The following is a 7,956-nucleotide window of genomic DNA, read 5'->3' on the forward strand; positions in this document are numbered from 1 at the left end:
TGTCTAAGGCGTTCCGCCTGACAGGGTTGCCTCCAAACACGTCTCCGACGATTGTCTGGTTGACGGCATATGCGGTACTCATCGGTGAAGAGAACGTAATGCCAATCCTGAGCTGTCCATTCTGAATGTTGTTGGGCTCATCTGTACCGCGCTGCATGGTGTCGTGGTTGCAAAGATGGACCTCGCCAAGGACGTCGGGAGTTAAGTTGCGCATCATGCAGTCTATTGCGCAAAGTTTTAGTCGTAACACGACGTCCTTTGGTTGCACGCAAAGCATTATTCAACATGGTGGCGTTGCTGTCAATGTTCATCCGAGCCATAATCCGCAGGTAGCGGACATCCTCTGCAGTAGTAGCCCGTGGGCGGCCTGAGCGAGGCATGTCATCGACAGTTCCGGTCTCTCTGTGTCTCCTCCACGTTCGAACAACATCGCTTTGGTTCACTCAGAGACGCTTGGACACTTACCTTGTTGAGAGCCCTTCCTGGCACAAAGTAACAATGCGGACGCGATCGAATCGCAGTATTGAGTGTCTAGGCATGGTTGAACTACAGACAACACGAGCCGTGTGCATCCTTCCTGGTGGAATGACTGGAACTGATCTGTTGTCGGACCCCCTCCGTCTAATAGGCGCTGCTCATGCAAAGTTGTTTACATCCTTGAGGGGCCTGTGTGTGTGTGTGTGTGTGTGTGTGTGTGGGTGGGTGTTTTTGTGTGTGTGTGTGTGTGTGTGTGTGTGTGTGGTTAGTGACATCTCTGAACCGTCAAAGGGACTGTGATACAGGGTCCACAGTCAACGTCTATCTTCAGGCGTTCAGGAAACCGGGGTGAGGCAAAAACTTTTTTTGAAGCGTGTATTACAGAGCAGACAAGCATCCGAATCTCACGTTCTATGAAGAGCTGTGGACGACCAACCATTTAACGCCTATGGTAGTTTCACATTACTTTCTACCTCTTTCCGTAAATGCTCACAATAGTAGCATGTGAACATTTGACCAGCTTCGCCGTTTTCGAGATACAGGTTATGCGTAGTAATAATCTGCCCTCTGTCAAAGTCGTTTGTCTCAATGGATTTCCCCATTTTCAGCCCATATCTTCACTGGAGTAATCCTCCACCCATGTCTGCTCCGCTTACATACTTCATATACTCGTCACGTGCCCGAAACGCCACCAAGCGGCGTCAACGTCACAGTGGGCGATGGTCATAATGTTTTAGCTTTTCGGTATATAGTAATCCCGACTTACTTCGTTGTACTTTCTGGGGGCTCTGATAGTAAGAAATGTGACCGGATTATTATGTGTATTTTGTGGCTCGAATGTAAGGTTAAATGATCTGCTATCATTTGGTTGAGCCTTAGCATAAAATTCTTATACACTCTAGTTCTGTGGCTGGACGTAGTCTCTAGTTTTGTGTACTACTGGTACTGTTCTTTTACTCTTAACATCTTGTTCTCTCATTACTAGCTTTTTAATTATTCTAGGTTTGCGTCTTGTTGTTTTGCCTTGATTAGATAAGTCTTTAAAGCTTTTATGAAAAGGTATCTTGTAATGATACTAGAAAATTTCTCGTAACGGTCTACGCTTATTGTAAACTGTATTACTTGTTGCAAACTGTGTTTGGCAGTTTTATTGTATCTAAATTGTAGTATTTGATAGAAAGGCGTATATCTGTAAGACCACCAGTTTCCTTCACTTCTTGCCATATGCTTCTGTTAATACTGAGCATACCAGTTTCGTAATTTATTTTGTAACTTTCTGTACGGAACCACTGCAATTTGTCATGTAATCATGGAACTCGTCAGAATACTTAATAAACGGCAGTAAAATAAAGCAAAAAACAGCAGTAATAACGGCCCACATTGGAGCAGATGACAGCTATAGCTCAATGCAAAAGCGATTTTGAGGTTTGCTTGGATAGTTCGTTTGATTGCGGCAGATCTGATGACAAATCACGATTTCTCAATCGCCGTCTTAGATGGCTCCATACAAGGAACTGTCGTGAGGCTTTCCTGGAAGGTTTATGGTTATTAACATGATTGCATATGATTTATAAATGTCTTGTTAGTACTTGAATTTCGATGAGCCATCACAATTGCCCAGTTTAGGTCTGAGATGCCATTTTCAAGTGAACAGGTACGCTTAAGAACAAAAGTTTTAATTAAGGAGTCAGGAACACGCTATAATTGAAGTGTGCAATGTTGAGAGAGCAATTTTTTTTTCTGAAGTTCAATGAACAGAATACAGTATCACAATTTCTGGAGACGTGAATTGCACTACTTGGCTTTCGCTGAAAGTCAGTCGCTGACGATTGTACTGAAGTGCTGTTACACTGAAGAGGTCTGTGAGCTGTGTTCAGCAGTGAGCAGTCTGGTGCTCGAGGCCTTGATTTATGGAAGTAATCAGGTTATCTAGAACGGAAGTCCATGGAGGCTGGTCCTTCGTGAGCGTAGGCTGCTTGATGATGCACGTGTTTCATGAGTGCCATAATCTGTGGACACTGTGGTTAGAGACTTGTTGACATCTGCAATGATAACCTCGATTGAGGAATAGCTATGGGCGATCTGTGTAAGCCTACAGGACTGCAGAGGGGTCAGGGGGCGACATAACACTCATCCGTTGATGAATATCGGTTGAAGGATGTGACTCATGGACAGGAGGTAGTGCCGCAATGGCAGTGCTCTTTGCGGTAATGTTTCTGCCCCTGGGGGTGATGCTTTCGCCACAGGGCGCCATGACAGATGCTGAGGGCTCGACTGCAAACAAACCTGCACGTGTCTGGGCATGCGGATCGTTTTCGGACGATCTTCAATGGAAGACTCGTAAGTGGGCCGAAGTTAAGGCAACCTGCGTACACCATTGTGTGGTTGGTGTCCGTGCTTGAAGAGGTAGCTAGAGGACACTGCAAAATAATTCTGTATGCGCTGCAATGGAATTTTAAAAAATGCTGTGTTTAAGTACACAAGAAGATTGAAGTGAAAATAAAAAATCAGAAATAAGTAGAAGTAAACACGTTCTTGTTCGGCAGAGTAAAAGGTTACAGCAGGGACGGAATTTTAACTTACAATTAATACTGGCTATGGAATGTAAGAGAAATAAGGTGATTTACTTACAGTGGTTTCGGATAACCATAGAAATTTCAAGTAAAGTGTGTTGGGTTGGGCAATAATTCCGAATCTTCATTACAAAAGAGATATAAAAGTATATAAGCCAGTAGCAGCTTTCATGGCCCTTACCATGGCAAAGGTTTTTCAAATGTTGCTCCTTCTCACAATTCTCTTCAAATTTCTTCAGTGCTCCAAGTTTCGATCCAGCTTATGGGATCTTATTGAGGATTCCAGTGGTTTTCCTGGACGGCTGAAAGCTCATTGAAGAAGTTTGGAGAGGAATGTGACGTCGCCCAACGACTCAGAAGATTTTGCAATCAAAAATTTCCTTCTTTTATTAATTAATGTCGTGGACCTCTGTCAGTTGACAGATTGTCATCGAAACTAATAAAAAATTTAACAAAGTTCAATATTTTGTGAATTGGTTTTTGTAAAAGGAAGAAATAAAATAGGTTAGAGAAACATGACACGCCTTGGAATGAAGCTCGAATTCATGTGTAACAGCTGGCGTAATGAGACCGTTGAATGGAATTCCAGCAGTCAAGTATGCTGTGGTACACTTTAAAATTCCAAGATTCTGTATAAACATTGAACTTTGAATTCTCAATCGGTACCTGTTTTGGTGCAAATGACTTCAAGCATCATTCAAAAGTGTCAAAAGTTCCTCTTATCTGTTTTATTTCTTACTTTGGGCAAATAGTTTCGCCAAACATTACATTTTTCTTTCAGTTTTTTCGATTTCGGTTTTTGTTCCGAAAGCGTGAAATACTAGGCGTTTAGATACCTATGCGTGTTCTGTTACAATCATGCGTAGGTAGAACAAGAAAAAGCGTAGAACTTTCAACTTACGGTATTTTGATATTTTCGGCACTTCATTTACACAACTAGCAACAGTGGTTCGTGAATTACTTCAGTTTTTTTTCAGTTCACTGATTAGGTTTTTTCAATTTTTCTGATTACTTTCGGACAATGAAATATCTTTTGCAAAACTAGACCTCATGCTGTTTGATTTCCCATTTGTTCATTTTCCGGTCTTCCTTCATCTATGAGAATTGGAAAAAATATGTTGCGTGGAATCACTATGTTGTTCTTATTTACATTGATTGCTTTCAAGCGTTTAAGTCTGTTTCTGCAAAACTGGGTCATACACCGGTCAACTTTCTACCCCTGTTATACAGTTTCTACTCTCCGTGTGGCTACTAAAATTCAGACAAAAATTTTGTGGTTTCCTAAGGGTCATGTTATTGCTTCGCTGAAACATTTGACTAAGAAGCCATGAAAAACTAAGTATGCAAAATTGCTATTAAATATAAACGGACCTATAATTATTAAAAATTTCAAGAGAAAAAATGTAAGAAAATACGAAAGTGTACTTTCTGATGGAAGTCGTCCTCTAGCGGTCATCGTAGTCACATAAAAATATCCGCCATCCCTTCTCATGCGCCACACTTCTAGAATGGAACACTTATGAGCGTGCTTGGCTCACGTGTGCGAGAATAACACTTCTGAATATTATGTATGTTAGAAACCATGACATAATCATTACTTTTTGAAATACAATGAACTGCAATTTATAGTACTGAAAGAAACTTAAATTTATTAGGACCACTCTTCTCATAAAATGAAACAACTTATTGTCTGACTACTGGAATTGAAAGGAAAAAAAATGACTGTATTATAGATTTTAAACGCAAATACTTTTTTTAAACTTAGGCATATTAGATGTAAAGACGGGCAAACTTATGGAGGGAAACATATAGGCCATTATATTTGGCTTTTGTTCCATATAAATACCGACCGCTTTATATTCAGCTCCCTGTTACTTCGTCAGAACTTCCCTCTATTATATTCTGTCAGTATATAGCACGTCTCACGCCTCGCAACTCGACGAAAACCCCGTCACGCGACAAGATCACGTTTTGCCGTTTCCAACTGCCTTTCACTAAGCAGAGCTGCGTTGACGTTCACATTTACGGCCGTCGAGAGGGCCATTTACAGCTGAAATGTCAGTCGCCGGTTCGCCGCCGCGAAATACTGCGATGGGTGCAGCACTGACAGGGCCGGCGCCAGATATCGCCATTGTTATCTCGCCGCATTTCGGTTGGAAATATGAAGAACGGAGTCGCGTTTTGCGGCCGTAAATCTTTCGGCCGTAAAATTCTAGGCGGGGCCGTCGGTCCTCGGCGCGCAGTGCTAGCGCCTTTTGAGCCCTCGTTCACGTCGTCGGCGCTTAAAGACGTTCCGCCCAGCCGGTTTAACAGCTACTTTGATTTCGACACTTCGCGGCGCTTCACAGTAAAAGGAACGCGGATTCCGCGAGACACACCCGAGCAACTGCAAGACTCGGGCGATTCTAGAATCTAATTTCCGACTTCAACTAGCTCTTCTCTATTTTTACTTTCTCGCTTTTCTCACACAGCCGGAAGAAAGCCTTTTTCGCGCTGTTAGATATTTCAGTACTGGTATTACCTAATTTCCTTTCAGCTTTTGTTTCTGCTCTGGTATGAGCTCTGGCATTAGTCTAAGGCTGCGATTTTAGTGGAGCGGCTCGCCACAACCAGAGCAACGCAGCGAAACGAACTACGGTCCGATTAAAATTGCTTGATAGTTGACGTCTATCACTTGCCGCTACAGTGGCTCAAATGGTTCAAATGGCTCTGAGCACTATTGGACTTAACATCTGTGGTCAGACCCCTAGAACTTACAACTACTTAAACCTAACTAACATAAGGACATGACACACATCCATGCCCGAGGCAGGATTCGAACCTGCGACCGTAGCGATCACGCGGTTCCAGACTGAAGCGCCTAGAACCGCACGGCCACAGCGGCCGGCCCGCTACAGTGCTGCCGCAGCGAATGCCGACTACAGCTCGGTTATAAGTGACGCACGAACATGGCAGGGCACTTCACAAATGCTGTGTAATGCGTAACATGGAGCAATGTTGAAAGAGGCCTGTGTGAGGTATGTAGGAAATGCGAGATACTCTGTCAACTGATTTTTAAGTGCCCAATGACTGAAATACGGCAGACGATGCGATTTATATCCCTGAATTTTAAGTTCATGTCATGAGTAGACTACAACCTCGCGATATACAATGTGTCTGATAAAATGGAGATTGACAATCTGCAGCAGAACAAAAATAGCGATCTGTTCGTTGACGGCAATATAAGCAAACAAATCATGTTAACAAGGCTTTGTTATGTGTAGTGGTTGAAGGCAATCCCACAACACTTTAGTTGTTGAGGCCACAATTCTTACAATGGTTGTGAATCCTATCGGGAATGTGAGCGCCATGTCTCGAAAACTACTCCTGATTCCTAGGAAGCTATAAGAATTCTCGTTTTACCAGCTGTCTATGACCCTTCGAAAAATTCATTATTCCACTGCAAAAAACCTGTGGTTATGTGAATGTCATAAGTAAGGAAATACTGGAACGTACTGACCCCTTCGTGTGGTATCATTTGCTAAAACCTTTTATCAGTAGCCAATAGTTGAAACTGTTTGAGATGAAAAAGTGTTACGCGTACTTCATTCTTACTTTATTCTTACTTTATTCTTTCGGAACACGAGTGGAATGCAGTGGATTATTTTTAAGTCATCAGTCTTGCGACTGGTTTGGTGTAGCCCGCCACGAATTCCTCTAGTGACCCAATCTCTTCATCTCAGAGAAGCACTTGCAACCTACGTCCTCAGTTATTTGCTGGATCTATTCCAATTTCTGTCTTCCCCTGCAGTTTCTGCCCTCTGCAGCTCCCTCTAGTACAACTAAAGTTATTCCCTGATGTCTTAACAGATGTCCTGTCACCGTGTCCCTTCTCCTTGTCAATATTTTCCACATATTCCTCTCGTCTCCGATTCTGCGCAGAACATGCTTGTTCTTATCAGTCCACGTAATTTTTAACATTCGTCTGTACCACCACACCTCAAATGTTTCGATTCTCTTTTCTTCAGGTTTGTCCACAGTCCATGTCTCACCCAAACAATCTCTGGTCCAAACGTACATTCTCAGAAATTTCTTCCTCAAATAAAGACCTATGTTTGATACTAGTGTTTGATACTAGTAGACTTCCCTTGGTCGGGAATGCCCGTGCTAGTCTGCTTTGGATGTTCTCCTTGCTCCGTCCGTCATTGGTTATTTTGCTGCCTAAATAGCAGAATTTCTTAAATTCATCTACTTCTTGACCATTAGTCCTGATGTTAAGTTTCTCGCTGTTCTCATTTCTCCTAATCCTCATTATTTTCGTCTTTTTTTTATTTAATCTCAATCCATATTATGTACTCATTACACTTCCCATTCCGTTCAGCAGATCATGTAATTCTTCTTCACTTCCACTCAGTATAGCAAAGTCTTTAGCGAATCGTATCATTCATATCTTTCCACCTTGAATTTTAATTCCACTCCGTAGCCTTTCTCTTATGTTCTTCATTGATTCTTTAATACGAGCACTTCGTCCATAGTCGTCCACTCCCATTATCCCCTCTTGGCTCTTACACATATTGTATATTACCCTTCTCTCCCTATAGCTCACCCCAATTTTTCTGAGAATTTCGAACATCTTACACCATTTTACGATGTCGAATGCTGTTTTCAAGTCGACAGATCCTATGAACGTGCCTTGATTTTCTTCATTCTTCCTTTCATTAAGAACAGCAATGTCAGAATTGCTCCCGGGTGCCTTTACCTTTTGTAAAGCCAAACTGATATTCATTTAGCACATCTTTAATTTTCTTTTCCAGTTTTCTGTGTGTTATTCTTGTCTGCAACTTGGATACATAAGCTGTTAAACTGATTGTGCGATAATTCTTGCACTTGTGTGCTCTTGCAGTCATCGGAATTGTTTGGCTGATAT

This window comes from Schistocerca cancellata, chromosome 9 (genome assembly GCF_023864275.1).
Source record: "Schistocerca cancellata isolate TAMUIC-IGC-003103 chromosome 9, iqSchCanc2.1, whole genome shotgun sequence".
In the NCBI taxonomy this organism is placed as follows: Eukaryota; Metazoa; Arthropoda; class Insecta; order Orthoptera; family Acrididae; genus Schistocerca; species Schistocerca cancellata.